Below are 15,357 nucleotides of genomic sequence, written 5' to 3' on the forward strand. Positions count from 1 at the left end.
CATTCAGACTTCTGACCACCCCTGGTGATATCATGGGTTTAATGACTTTCTCGTAGTCAAGGTAGTCTGCTGGTAGGGTGATCCTCCCCCTCTTTCTCTGGCTGCCTGGGCCTCAGTCGTCATCTTTTCTTTGACACGACATTTTATGTGAGAAAAGCATTTTTTAATGTTATCCAGAGTGTGGAAACTGGTACCCTCTGCATTTACTGCACTCTCCATTGATGCCCAGATGGCATTCTTGTGACAGGCTGATGTGCAGGCAGCTGTAAAGCCAAACAGCAAGTTGTGGTGTTTCATGACCTCCTGAGCTAGGGCCATGTTTTCCTCTCAAATAAACTTCACATTGTGCCCTGTCTAGGACTTGCCCCTCTGCCTGGTCCCCTCCTCACTGCTGCCTGAGCAGCAAACACCTCCACTTCACTCTCTCCATGCCTATCCTCTGCCCTGGACATAATCTAAAATACATCCCTACACAGACACAGAACACATAAAAAGAAAAAAATAAACAAACACAAACCTCATCTCCTACTACGGTCACACACACCACACACAAACACACACACAAGAAAACACTGACTAGACCCAAAAAAAAAACACAATAGAGACTGAAAAGTAAGGCAAACAGATAACTTAAAAGGCAACAAATAACCACAAAACAACTGCCACACACCAATTACCAATCAAATCCAAATGCTACCAAATCACCAACACCACTAGACACACTCCTCATTGTCCCTCTCCAAAACCCTCAAAGGTGTGTCTGTTGGGGCATTTTTATATGCATGTCCAGTGTGTATTTGACATGTGACTGTTTCAACCAGAGTACTTTGTGTTGAAAATACATGCATTCTCACGCAAATTTTACAAACTCACTTCTGTTTGCCCAAGTACTGTATTTCGACTTGCACGAGTACTTAAAAACAAGGGACATTTGCACACGAATTTGGGCTCATGTGAGTTTTTAACAAAAAAACTCAAATACATTCACCATCGAAAAATTAGAAAAGACAAAACTTGCATCTCAGTAAATTAATGCAATCAGTTGATAAAAACTCAAGAGAGTTCATGGCGAGTTGAATCTCACACAAACTCAATAGTAAATTTACCCCTTACTCTGATAAAAATAAGTTGTTTTTTCTTATTTTCAATCTTTTTCAATCTTGTATCCAAAATGAGTTCTCATGTTTTCTTTCTCAAATATAAACAGAAAACCAAGAACATGTAGTGCAATATTGTCAGGCACCAAACAGAAAAATTTATTTATACATCTCACTCACATCTTAAAATGATATAGCAAGCATATACTGTAGCACCATAAAGTTGAATCATGGGATGGCCACACACACGGTTATTCTCCCAGGTCATGTAAGGAAGAAAGAATTTTCCAAAGTTCCAGATCTTTGTCTTCCAACTCCTCTTTGGGATTCAGGTAAGTGATTGCTGTGGTTCCCTCAAGTCATTATGTCACGAGCTTAACGCATTTTGGACCAGGGTCAGAAGCTTGGTGACCCTTCTATCAAGTACACATATTTATACCCAAACAAATTCAATTACTCGATTACTTGATTTTTTTCCCCTATTGGTCGGAAGTGGCAGAATCGGAACTTCCTTTGCATTCCATCCACTTTCACTGGAAGTACTTTAAACAAAATTTGATTCTAGCTATTATATTCTAGAAGGTGCTATTTAAATGTTATCTAGAATCTTATTGGTTGCTATGGGCAACATCTCTTCTAAAACTCACTTCTAAAAACTCTCACTTTAGTAAATTTACCCCATAGTGTCCATATAAATAGCCAAAAAGAAATACACATATGCATTAAAATCAAAGCAGAAATAATTCATAAATATAATCATAACAAAAGTGCATTGAGAAAAATCCATATAATACATTATGGATAGTGTCTATCTAAAGAGTATAACAACAAAACAGAATAAATTCATAGTATCATATCTATTAAATAGGGGAAAAACTATTTAAAAGAAACTATAATTTAAATATATTATAAAATAGAATAAAATCATAACAAACATGTAATTTTAAATTCACAGTTAAGACCTTTTGGTATTAAAGTCTTCAATTTGTAACTCCAACCCATCTCTGCTTCTGCGAGTTTAATTTCAACATTTTTACATCACAAGGAATGGTTTGTTGTCTAAATACCCCAAAAAGATTTCAAGTTACAATGATTACAATTGTGTTTGAGTGTAAAATGGGATGAAACAGTATGTGTTTCCAACCCTTATTGTATGATATACTGTATAAGTGTTCTGATGGTATGTGTTCGAAAACCTGGCAGTGGGGATGCCGACACCAACAATCCTTGCATCATAATACTGACACTGGTCAGAATACCAGTGCCAGCATCCCGACAGCCAGGATACCAAAGGTAAGTAGCGGGATGGGGAGAAGGTTAGGTTTAGGGGCTAGGATTAGGCACTAGGTGGAGGGTTAGGCACTAAGGGGTTAGTTGGGTTTAGGGTGTGGGGAGGGGGGTGAGGATTAGGCACTAGTGGGGAGGTTAGGTTCAGGCACCAGGGAGGGTTATGGTTAGGGAAGGGAGAGGGTTAACATACCAACCACCATGTGTCAGTAAGGTAACCCTGCCAGGATCCAGGTATCAGGATTCTGATTGCCCGGATCCCATCTGTCGGTGTTACATACAGATCCAGTTTGGATAAGCATATTTTCATATTTCGTGAAGTTTTCCCTATATATAGCAATCCACAATTGCATTACAATGTGTAGATAACATTTTTTGAGTTGCAAGCTATAAAGTTTCTTATCGGGTATTTCACCCCACCCACCACAAAATCTTTTATTTTACTGCAACCCTTTATGGTTTTGCACATCAGACACAGGGCCTGATTCAGACCCGCTCGCGAGCGTAGGATGTTCACAAACAGGGCGATGGTGCCCTAATGCGCATGCGCACGATGGAGGCAGGCACACAGTCCACATCTATGGAAGCCCAGACTCCTATTACTTACTATTTTATTTGCCAAGGTTTCTCTATTATCACATTACCAATCACCAGGTGTTTCCTCAAAATGTTCCCGTGTTTTAAAAATTGCTTCTATTTCTTTATGTTTGGAATTATATTTGCTAATAAATGACCATTGGAGATTATTATTTGGTTCATTTCACTTTGTTTTTTCAACAAGCACTGTAACTCTTTTCTTTCCATATTACTAATTCTTTGTTGTGCTTTTTCTATAATTGAATTATCATTTCCATTTTCTCTGAAACGGTTCCCAATGTCTTCCATTTGATTCTCACAAATCTCTTTCTCTATGCATTTGCATTTAATACACAAATTGGCTGAAGGGAATTACATTAAGCCAATTTCTATGGTGCTGGCTACTTTTCTCAATATAGCTATTGAAATCAGCATTTTTTCTGTGGGTTTTATTATGTATTCTCCCTTCTTTAGAATATATACAGAAATCTATAAACACAATCTCTTTGTTACTCGCAGTAAAAAGCAATTTAATATAAAATCATTACAATTTAGTTCTGTTCCCATCCAGATGAAGAACACATCATTTTTAAACCTTTTCATGAGATTTATTTTGTGCAGAGTAAAGGGTATATTTACCATAGCAACCAATCAGATTCTACTTAACATTTAACTAGCACCTTCTAGAAGATCATAGCTAGAATCTGATTGGTTGATATGGGCAACATCTCCACTTCTAAAAACTCTCAATTTAGTAAAGATACCCATAAGAGTCTTACCTATAGACATAATGACATAATTGTACAATGATTTATAGTGATGTGCACCATTGTGGATCATTTTAGTATAAACAGTATATTGTTTGTTCTGAGGAGAGTGTGAAGGTTCCTCATTTGTATACACAGGCAGCTATCTATTGATTGTGCAGACTTTAAATTGTTATTTGATGTATCACGAATGTGAGTGTGCATGTATGTTAAAATAAAATTCTACTGTCATTGTGTATGTGTCTTGTCTCTATAATTTAATATTTCTTTTGCAGGCGTACTACAGGTAGCAGAGGGCACCTAATGCCCCGCATGCTGGTACTTGTGATTCTTCAGCATGCAAGGGAGGCTTGCTAGGACCTGTATTTTGCCAAAATACATTATTTTAACTTCTATAATTTGCACCACATTTAAATTATCAACCTGGCACCCACCGCCCAGGGGTGTCGGGGATTTTGCCGAGCTATCAGTCCAGGCCTGGGGTGCCCAGGAGAGGAGGCTCTGCCTCCATCTTAGATGCCCAGTTCCAGCCAGCCATTGTGAAGAAGGAAAGCAAGGTATTGAAGGTAAGACAGACTGAGGGGTCAATTTACTAAACAGTGTTAGGAGACAAAGTGAAAAGAGATAAGGAGCCAGCCAATCATCTCCCAACTGTCATTTTTCAAACACAGCCTGTGACATGGCAGTTAGAAGCTGATTGGCTGGCACCTTTATCTCATTTCATTTTGTCTCCTAACACTGCTTAGTAAATAGAACCCTAAGTAACAATGCAGCACAGCATCATTCAATTTAGCAATGCTGCACCAGCATAAATTAAAACAAAGGAGGCAGCCAGACTAGTGAATGCTTTCTCACTCTTTGGGTAGTGGGTATATTAGATGTGTTAAATAAATTAATGTTTAGCTGGCTAGCTGGGAGAAAGGTGGGCACCCATGACTGGAGCTGGGGGCAAAAAGTGGTTTTGTCCAGAGTAGACCAGTTCTGCATCTGACTGACTATGAGAGAAGAGGAGAGGATGAGTGGTGTCATCTGTGTGTGTGTGTGTGTGTGTGTGTACATACAGTGTGTATGTATATATGTATATATATATATATATATATAAATAAAAGAAAACTCCAGATAGCATGACACACTACTTCCCATAAAGTCACATGTATATTGAATCCAGGTAGCAGCACTCAGCGGTCTAGTAAGGAACAACTCATCACAGTGTCACTGGAGCAACAATGTGATGAGTTGTTCTTTTCTAGAATGCTGAGTGCTGCTACCTGGATTCAATATATATTATATATATGTATATGTATATATATACACAGTATGAATATGTATATATATATATATATATATATATATATTGTGATAGGATCACTGGTAAAGTGGTCTGTGGCAGGCACATTGGTCCCAGATTCCTGTCTTATGTGTTTTAAACCCCCAGGAGAAAGTCTACACTGTAGCAGGCTTGAGTTTTGGCTTTTTAAAAAGCCGGTTTGGGACCTGGGGGTTGTGGGTGAGAGGAGAGGGAGGGCTCCACCCACGGCCACTCCAGGTTTTGGTTCTCGCAGCCTGGTAACAGGCTTGATTGGGTTCCCACCTGAGAGTGGCCAATATAAGCCTAGTGTGTTGAGGGCTGATTGTCTCACCTGGGACAGCAGACAGGGAGTTTGCTCAGAGACACTTGGAAAACCTATCTGTGAGTACTGTGCTGTGCTTTGTTGCTGGCGAGGGCATTAGGCCCTGCCAGGTTCTGGTAGTGAGGGAACTACTTGTGAAGTTAGTGCCCCGACAGGGCTAGGATTTACGTTTATGTTTTCTTTGTGTTATTTCTGACATTGTACAATAAAGACTGGCGCCGACCAGCTTGTACTTGCATCCACACTGGTGTGCTGCTTCCCTGTTGCTGTGTGTGTGTGTAAGGAAGGAGTCCTCTACATAGGAGAGGGACCCCCTAACCTAACTGTGTCACAATATGGTGGAGAATGCGAGCACCCACACACACTGAAGTTGCAGCAAGAGGAAAACTTTCCATTTAAAAATTAAAGGGACAGACACCCAATTTGTGAGTGTGGAAATAACACTGTGTCCTTGGAGTCCCATTGAGGAGGCGTCAGCCAATGCTCTGAGAGGCAAGGTTCAGCTTCCAAGCTACACCCCAGGACAAAATGGAGGACATTGTTAAGGCCTTGCTCCAAGCTACAGCAGCTCAGCAGGAGACAAACAAACTTCAGCAGGAAACTACCAGAGCTCAGCAGGAGATGAACAAACTTCAGCAGGAAGCTACCAGGGCTCAGCAGGAATCCACCAGGGTGCAACTGTTGGCCTTGTAGACCACCCAGGGGCAACAACAGGTTGCCATCGAGGAAACCCACCGGGCCTTAGTGGAAAACAGCCAGGCCATAAAAGAGGTGGTACAGCACCTGATCGCCCGGCCCAGAGATGTTGATACTGGTCCTCCCACCACCACTCACTCCGTACGAGCCAGTCACTTCCTCCAGAAGATGACTTCGGGCGATGGTGTGGAGGCCTATCTCACCGCATTTGAAAGAACGGCCGAAAGGGAGAGTTGGCCCAAGGAGCAGTGGGAAAGTCTGGTGGCACCTTTTTTGTCTGGGGAGCCACAAAAGGCCTATTTTGACTTATGCCTGGCTGATGCCAAGGACTATAAAAAACTAAAACAGGAGATCCTAACTCGCTTGGGAGTCACCACCTTTGTTTGTGCCCAACGGGTCCACTGCTGGGAGTACCATATGGACAAGCCTCCACATTCACAGATGCATGACCTCGTCCATCTGTCCTCAAAATGGCTACAGCCTGAGACGCTGACGGGACCACAGATCGTGGAAAGGGTCATGATGGACCGGTACCTGCGATCATTACCTGCGACTCTGAGCAAATGGGTGAGCCATGCAGACCCTAAGTCCACGGACCAGTTGGTCGAGCTGGTGGAGAGGTACGTGGCGGCTGAGGAGCTGATGAGTATGCCCCACTGAGCCCCGATGGTGCACCGGCGAACTCCCAGAGACACTGGTAAGACTGTTCGAGGGGAGAAGGGTGCTGGGCGGTGGAATGTACCTAAGACTGAGTGTGTAGAACCTGGAGACAGGCCTGCCAGGCTGGGAAGGTTCTTGCCCCGTAAACGACTAGACATTAATATGACTCAGTGTTTCTGATATTGCCGCTAATTGTGCACTTACAACTGAACCTATGCAATGTGATACTGCTCATGTCTACCGCAGGGGGTCTTTCTTTGCACAGATAGCCTGTACGTCTGACCGGCAGGCTGAGACTGCTAAGCACATTTGTGTACTCACTGTAGATGGCAACCGAGTAGAGGCACTGTTAGACTCTGGTAGCTTGGTGACACTTATAAAAGCTGAGCTGGTGAACTCCTTGAGGCATACAGGGAAAACTGTTGGTGTGACCTGCATACATGGGGATACTCAATATTATGTTATGGCCGAGGTGAACATCGAGACACCATGTGGCTCTGCTATAGTTTCTGTGGGTTTGGTGCCTGGTCTGATGTACGATGCAATATTGGGGAGAGACTTTGCTCACTTCTGGAAGTTGTGGGAAAGCCGTTTTGTTCCAGAGGTGAACAACCCCGATCCATTTGAGAAGGTTGTCGATTTAGTGGAGGAGGGAGTTTCTTCTTAGTCAGAGTTATTCCCTTTTTCTACTATGGTTGGCAAACTAGATGCGGAACGTGACGGTGGCCCGCCAACTTATGTGCCTCCCATAGCGGTGAGAAGTGTTGTTGGGCCAGGTGATCATCTGCCTGATTTAGAGGTCAGAAGAAAGGTCTTTGCCGTGGAGCAGTTGAATGACCCTACTTTGGTAAAAGCCAGGGAGAATGTAAAAGTAGTTGATGGTAAACCCGTAGACCCTGATAGTCCTTTGTCCTATCCCCACATGGCAATGTGTCAGGATTTGTTATATCAGGTGAATAAGAAGGGGGAAGATGTTGTGGAACAACTAATAGTTCCCAAAGCCTACAGAAGAACAGTGTTAGATCTGGCCCATGGTCATATAACGGCAGGCCATCTAGGGGTAGAGAAAACCACTGAGCGAATAATGCAGAGGTTTTTCTGGCCCGGGCTTCATAAAGAGGTATCTGACTTTTGCGCATCCTGCCCTGAGTGTCAGTATCATGCTCCCAGGCCACATTTTAAGGGTCCACTTGTTCCATTGCCTATCATAGAGGGGCTGTTTGAAAGAATAGCGATGGATTTGGTTGGACCCTTAATGAAGTCTGCCAGGGGACACCAGTATATTCTGGTCATAATGGATTATGCTACCAGGTACCTGGAAGCGATCCCGTTGCGCAATACATCAACCAAGACCATTGCCAGAGAGCTAGTTCATGTCTTTAGCAGGCTGGGTATACCTAAGGAGATACTAACTGACCAGGGTACACCGTTTATGTCCAAAGTCATGAAAGAGTTATGCCGCCTGTTCAAAATCGAACAGTTAAGAACTTCGGTTTATCACCCCCAAACCGATGGGCTGGTCGAGAGGTTTAACAAGACGTTAAAACACATGCTTAGGAAAGTGGTCGACAAGGATGGTAGGGATTGGGACTACTTATTGCCGTATTTATTGTTGGCCATAAGAGAAGTTCCCCAGTCCTCCACCGGGTTTTCACCCTTCGAATTGTTGTATGGGAGACACCCAAGGGGGTTACTAGACATTGCCAAAGAGACATGGGAGGGGCAGTCTAGTCCTTTCAAAATGGTGATTGAGTATGTTTCTCAAATGCAGGAGAGAATTGCTGTGGTAGTGCCGATAGTGAGAGAGCACCTGGAACAGGCTCAACAGGCACAGCAGAGGGTATACAACCACAATGCTCGGTTACGCAGCTTTGCTCCTGGGGACAGAGTGTTAGTATTGGTTCCCACGGTGGAAAATAAACTTTTGGCTAAATGGCAAGGGCCCTTTGAAATCTTAGAAAGAGTGGGGCAGGTCAATTACAAAGTTTACCAGCCGGGGAAAAGAAAGACGGAACAGATATACCATATAAATCTGTTAAAGCCCTGGAAAGATAGAACGGTACTGTTGGCCGTCCGAGACCCTCCAGTAAGTCCAGGGCCCTTAGTTCCCGAAGTGACAGTGGCAAAAACCCTGTCGGCAATTCAACAACAAGAGGTCAAGGAGTTTCTGATTAGAAATAGGGTGCTGTTCTCTGACGTACCTGGGAAAACCTCGGTCATTAAACATGACATCATCACTGACCTAGGGGTTAAAGTTAATCTAAAGCCCTATAGGTTACCAGAAGCACAAAGAGAATCGGTGTCGAAAGAAATTAAAAATATGCTAGAGTTAGGGCTTATTGAAGAATCACATAGTGAATGGTCAAGTCCCATTGTGTTGATTCCAAAGCCTGACGTGAGTGTGCGTTTCTGCAATGACTTCCGAAAGTTGAACAGTGTTTCAAACTTCGATGCCTACCCGATGCCAAGAGTGGATGAACTGGTTGAGAGACTAGGGATGGCAAGGTATTTAACCACTCTTGACCTAACCAAAGTGTATTGGCAAGTACCATTAACCGAGAGCGCCAAACAAAAGTCAGCTTTTCAGCGCCAGAGGGCTTGTTTCAGTACAAGATGTTGCCCTTCGGGCTACATGGGGCACCTGCTAACTTCTAAATAATGATGGACAGGATTCTAAGGCCCCATAGATGGTATGCGGCTGCTTATCTGGATGACGTGGTCATTCATAGTCCTGTTTGGCAGTCTCACTTACCCAGGGTACAAGCAGTGTTGGACTCAATCTATAAGGCAGGTTTGACAGCCAACCCAAAAAAGTGTTATCTAGGCATGGAGGAAGTAAAATATCTGGGATACACCATTGGCAGATGCCTGATTAAGCCTCAGCTCAATAAAGTTGATGCAATACAAAACTGGCCACGGCCTCTGAATAAGAAGCAGGTGAGAGCCTTCTTGGGAATTACAGGGTACTACAGGAGGTTTATACCCAACTTTGCCACCATGGCAGTCCCACTGACTGACCTGACCAAAGGCAAACAAAAAGTCATGGTAGAATGGAGTCCTGAGGTAGAGAAAGCTTTTCAGGAGTTGAAAGTAGCGTTGTGTTCCCAACCAGTCCTGATGACTCCTAATTTTGAATGGGAATTCATAGTACAAACTGATGCATCAGAAGTAGGTATAGGAGCGGTCCTGTCCCAGAACAAGGAGGGTGAGGAACACCCTATTTTCTATCTTAGCAGAAAGTTGAATGTACATGAGAGAAACTATGCCACAGTGGAGAAGGAGGAGTTGGCCATAAAGTGGGCGTTAGAGGCTCTCAGGTACTACTTGGTCGGAAGAAAGTTCAAATTGATCACTGACCATGCCCCTCTGAAGTGGATGTCTGAAAATAAGGACAGTAATGCGAGAATTACGAGATGGTTCTTGGCGTTACAAACTTTTAAATTTTCAGTGGAACACAGGCCAGGAAGCCAGCTGGCCAATGCTGACGCATGGTCACGCGTTCATTGTTTGGGGGCTTCAGTTGTTCCGGCCCACAGGTCGAAACAAAGGGGAGGATATGTGATAGGATCACTGGTAAAGTGGTCTGTGGCAGGTACATTTGGTCCCAGATTCCAGTCTTATGTGTTTTAAACCCCCAGGAGAAAGTCTGCACTGTAGCAGGCTTGAGTTTCGGCTTTTTGAAAAGCCGGTTTGGGACCTGGGGGTTGTGGGTGAAAGGAGAGGGAGGGCTCCACCCATTGCCACTCCAGGTTTTGGTTCTCACAGCCTGGTAACAGGCTTGATTGGGTTCCCACCTGAGAGTGGCCAATATAAGCCTAGTGTGTTGAGGGCTGATTGTCTCACCTGGGACAGCAGACAGGGAGTTTGCTCAGAGACAATTGGAAAACCTATCTGTGAGTACTGCGCTGTGCTTTGTTGCTGGCGAGGGCATTAGGCCCTGCCAGGTTCTGGTAGTGAGGGAACTACCTGTGAAGTTAGTGCCCCGACAGGGCTAGGATTTACGTTTATGTTTTCTTTGTGTTATTTCTGACATTGTACAATAAAGACTGGCGCCGACCAGCTTGTACTTGCATCCAGACTGGGGTGCTGCTTCCCTGCTGCTGTGTGTGTGTGTAAGGAAGGAGTCATCTACCCAGGAGATGGACCCCCTAACCTAACTGTGTCACAATATATATATATATATATATATATATATGTGTGTGTGTGTGTGTGTGTGCATTTATGTGTGTATAGTGTGCATAGTGAGAGAGAGAGAGAGAGAGAAAGAGAGAGATCTGCTAGGGGGCACCAGTCAAAATTTTACCTAGGGCATCATATTGGCTAGGCCAGCTTTCAGAGGAGGGCCCCTTTTATTGGGGGTCCTCACCTCCCTAGGGATCCCAGTCTGGGCTGACTAGCGGTCAGAGTTAATGCTTTTGCTGGGGGTCCTGGTGAATCTGTTCCCCTGGCAGTGGCATTACTCCCCTACTAGAAAGAGTCTGGTCTGTTTATTAATAATACATCCCTACTTATTTTACCACTTGTATTTCCACAACCAGGATTGGCTCAGAAAAGCCTTGTGCTGGTATTTAAAACACAGGGACCACTACGTATTTTGTACCCTGTATTTTTAGAACCAGCATAGGCTTTACAAAGCCCAATGCTGGTTCTTAAAATGCAGGAGACCCCTCCACATTTTGTCCCCTGTATTTTAAAAACCACCACTGGCTCTACAGAGCCCTAGGCTGGTTATGCTACTGGGGAGTGGGTGCATGTCATTAAAAAAATATATACATATGTACACACATAAACATGCACATAACTCATGGATTTGAGCATGGTTCTGTCTTATTTAGACCTGCTCAGGATAAACTCACTATCCCTGGTGTATTTTTTTGCGATTTCTCAGGCAGTAATATATGCGACTAAAGCACTCACACACTATTACATTGTCTGAGCTCTATCTTGGGAATGGGAAAATATCTGTATACAATATTATTTTTTGTGAGTTATAGCAAAGCCTGATAAATGCGAGTTTTATAATAGATGCAGCATATTACATTTGTGAGTGAGAAAAAATGTGAGTTTTTAAATTGCATTCTATTACATTTAGTCCATGATCTACAATACCATACATAGGGGGCAGAATCGTAACTAGACATTTGGTGCCCTGTGCCAGAAAGAGCTTTGGTGCCCCCTTAATTTTTCAAAGGGACATTATGCACCCAAAAAAGGGCCATGGCTTCATGGGGAGGGGCCAGGGAAGAGATAGGAGAGGCCAGGAGATGCTGGGGATGAAATAAGAGGAAGCTACAAGCAAGAATGATAATAAACAGAAATTTGACAGGCCCAAACAGCGCCCCCTGCCCTGTGGTGCCATATGCATTGGCAACGGCCGCACTACCCTAGATACAGCCCTTATAGGGGGTAATCAGAGAGCACATGTAACACATGGTCTGCAGTATTATACATAGGGGGTGATCAGAGAGCACATGTGACACATGGTCTGCAGTACTATATATAGGGGTGATCAGAGAACACATAGAACACATATTCTGCAGTATCATATATAGGGGTTGATCAGAGAGCACATGTAAAACATGATCTGCAGTACCATATATAGGGGGTGATCAGAAAGCACATGTAACACATGGTCTGCAGTACTATACATAGGGGATGATCAGAGAGCACATGTAACACATGGTCTGCAGTACCATACATAGGGGGTGATCAGAGAGCACATGTAACACATGATCTGCAGTACCATACATAGGGGGTGATCAGAGGGCACATGTAACACATGATCTGCAGTACCATACATAGGGGGTGATCAAACAGCACATGTAACACATGGTCTGCAATACCATACATAGGGGTGATCAGAGAGCACCTGTAACACATGGTCTGCAGTACTATACATAGGGGGTGATCAGAGAGCACGTGTAACACATGGTCTGCAGTACCATACTTAGGGTTGATCAGGGGGCTCATGTAACACATGATCTGCAGTCTCATACATAGGGGGTGATCTGAGAGCACATGTAACACATGGTATGCAGTACCATACATAGGGGGTTATCAGAGAGCACATGTAACACAATATCTGCAGTATAACACATAGGGGGTGATCAGAGAACATATGTAATAAATAGTAAATATCTGATTAATAAGATTTATAGAATGAGCTATGGGCTAATATGTGTTTTTTGTATACCTGTAATTACCACCATCATTGCTGCTAATTGAATCTATATCATAATACTGTATTATACCATCTGTAAATATTTATATACTTATAGTGCTCATAAATGGTTCTCTATAACATATTCTATCTCTCTCTCTTTGGAAAGCTTCATAGCTACTTAAAGAAGGTTATTTATAATGCTCATGATGGTAACAAAATTTATTTTAATAAAAATGGAGAAGTTGCTACTATCATATATGTTGAAAATTGGATATCATTTGTAAATGAAACAAGATATATGGCAACCATTACACCTATTGGTGTATATAATGGTTTCTCACTAGCAATACACCCAGACCGTATAAACTGGAATCATGGAAAGGTAAGTTATACTGTAATGTTATAACCAGCTGGAAATTTCACATTTTATTTATTTTTAACCTTTAGCCTTTTCAGTAACTTGTCCACAGAAAAGTATATATGACAATTACACAATGCTTATACATATACTAGAGATGTGTGAGAGCTCCTTTGGTTAAAAAACCATCTTGGGTTTTGGCTTTGGTTTTGAAAACAACTACCCTCACGTGTCTTGATTTTGTTTATGGATCTGGATATCATTAAAATTGTCAAAACAGATAAAATCATGTAATTTGTAGTTTATTTGTGTCTACCTTAGTTATATTGGCAATAACATTCATTTAAGTAATTTACAGCCAAAAGATATTGTCTGCAATAGTAGGTACCAGCGGCGGCTCCGACCCTCTTGGACCAGGGGGGCTGGAGCTACTGCAAGGGAGAGGGGGACTGGGGAGATACTCACCTCCCAGTCAGGTCCCGATGTCTGCATAATAGATTGGAAAGGTGCCAGGATGGTGCATGCACAATATCATCGGGGAACCGCGCACATGCATATCACCAGCTACTAGGGTCTGCTTCAGCTGCGGCCCCTAGTAGCCGGGTATGACTGGCTGAAATTCAGAGGAGTGGATTCCTACTAGCAATCACTCATTGCTAATAGCTAATAGTCCCAGGGGGAGAGAGTTTTGCTATTTGGCCATGCTAAAACTATTACTAGGCATGCTGGGATGTGTAGTTCAACAATAGCTGGAAGGCCGCTTATTGCCCACCCCTGATTCAGACACACAAAACTTATCACAGGTACCAGCCCCAGTCCTGCTCTGTCTGTCAAGCAGAGCAGGAGTCAGATAAATGGAGGAAAGCCCTGATAGCGCCATCTACTGGTGGCTTTATTATCACAGGGCTCCCTGAGTTATTTGTTATAATTTTATTTTAGTAAATTGAGCAGATCACATTTCCCATTACAAATATAGGAAATGCAATCTGCTCAGTATAAGAATGCGAATTTAAGGGTTTGGAGTAGTTTATTGTATGAAAGCTCCAAAAGCTCTTTAATACATTTAAGTGATACCAAACTAAGGGAAAAAGGGTGTGAAAACATCTGTATTCACATTACATTTTGCTTCATTTCTAGGTCTGCTTTTAGCAGGAGGAATCGGATCCTGACTTGATTCAACACAGTTCATGAAAACTCAGTTGTGTCAGATATGCCTGAATCTGAACCATCCATAAATGATTAACTTATTTATAATATCTCCCATTATGTTACCTGTAAAACCAAAGCTCAGACACACATACCCGGGCTGATCCTGAGGTTTAAGTACATTTGAGCAATGGCAAACCCATCTTGCTCTGCAAAATAGGCAAATGTAAAATGTGCATTAAGATTTAGATTCAGGTGGGGAGCATTTGCAGAATAAAGCTGTCCAACATTTGAGGAATACAGTATATGCAGCCAGTGATTATCCTGCAATACCTGCATGCAGAAAAACAATGTCCAACCCTTGTTTTGCATCATGGATTTCCCTGGTGCAAAGATACTACATTTTTGTTTTGCCTCCAACTTAGGGACAACCCCTTTGTACCCCTCATGTGTTAAATGTTATAGTCACCTACAGTAGACTCCACAATCAGTATTATAAATGTGTAATTGAGGGTTCCTTTTTGAGATGCTAATGACATTTGAATAGTACAATAAATCTGCAATAAAAAAGGCTTTAATTTAAGGGTGATATTTTGCAGAGTTAAACACCCACAGTAGTACTAAAGATTTGCACTGCCCCCTGTCGAAGTGAAATAATTGGATATGATTGCTGCAATTATTATCTGACGATCTAGTCATCTATAGTCTGATGTCGAGTGAATCGGAAGCTAATCTGCATCGGCGCAATCTGATGCTCACAAATGCGAACCCACCACACACGTAGACTGATTCACATAACACACACACATAAACATATATGCATACACATAGATGCTTGTATGTGTATACAAATACATACACATAGACGCTTACATGCGTATTCTCATACATACATAATGTACTAATGTAATAATACTTAACTAATGAGGATAATCAAGTGAATATAAAGTGTATAATAACACAATTGGCCATTTGC

Source organism: Taudactylus pleione, unplaced genomic scaffold (genome assembly GCF_031769625.1).
Source record: "Taudactylus pleione unplaced genomic scaffold, aTauple2 ptg000592l, whole genome shotgun sequence".
Classification (NCBI taxonomy): Eukaryota; Metazoa; Chordata; class Amphibia; order Anura; family Myobatrachidae; genus Taudactylus; species Taudactylus pleione.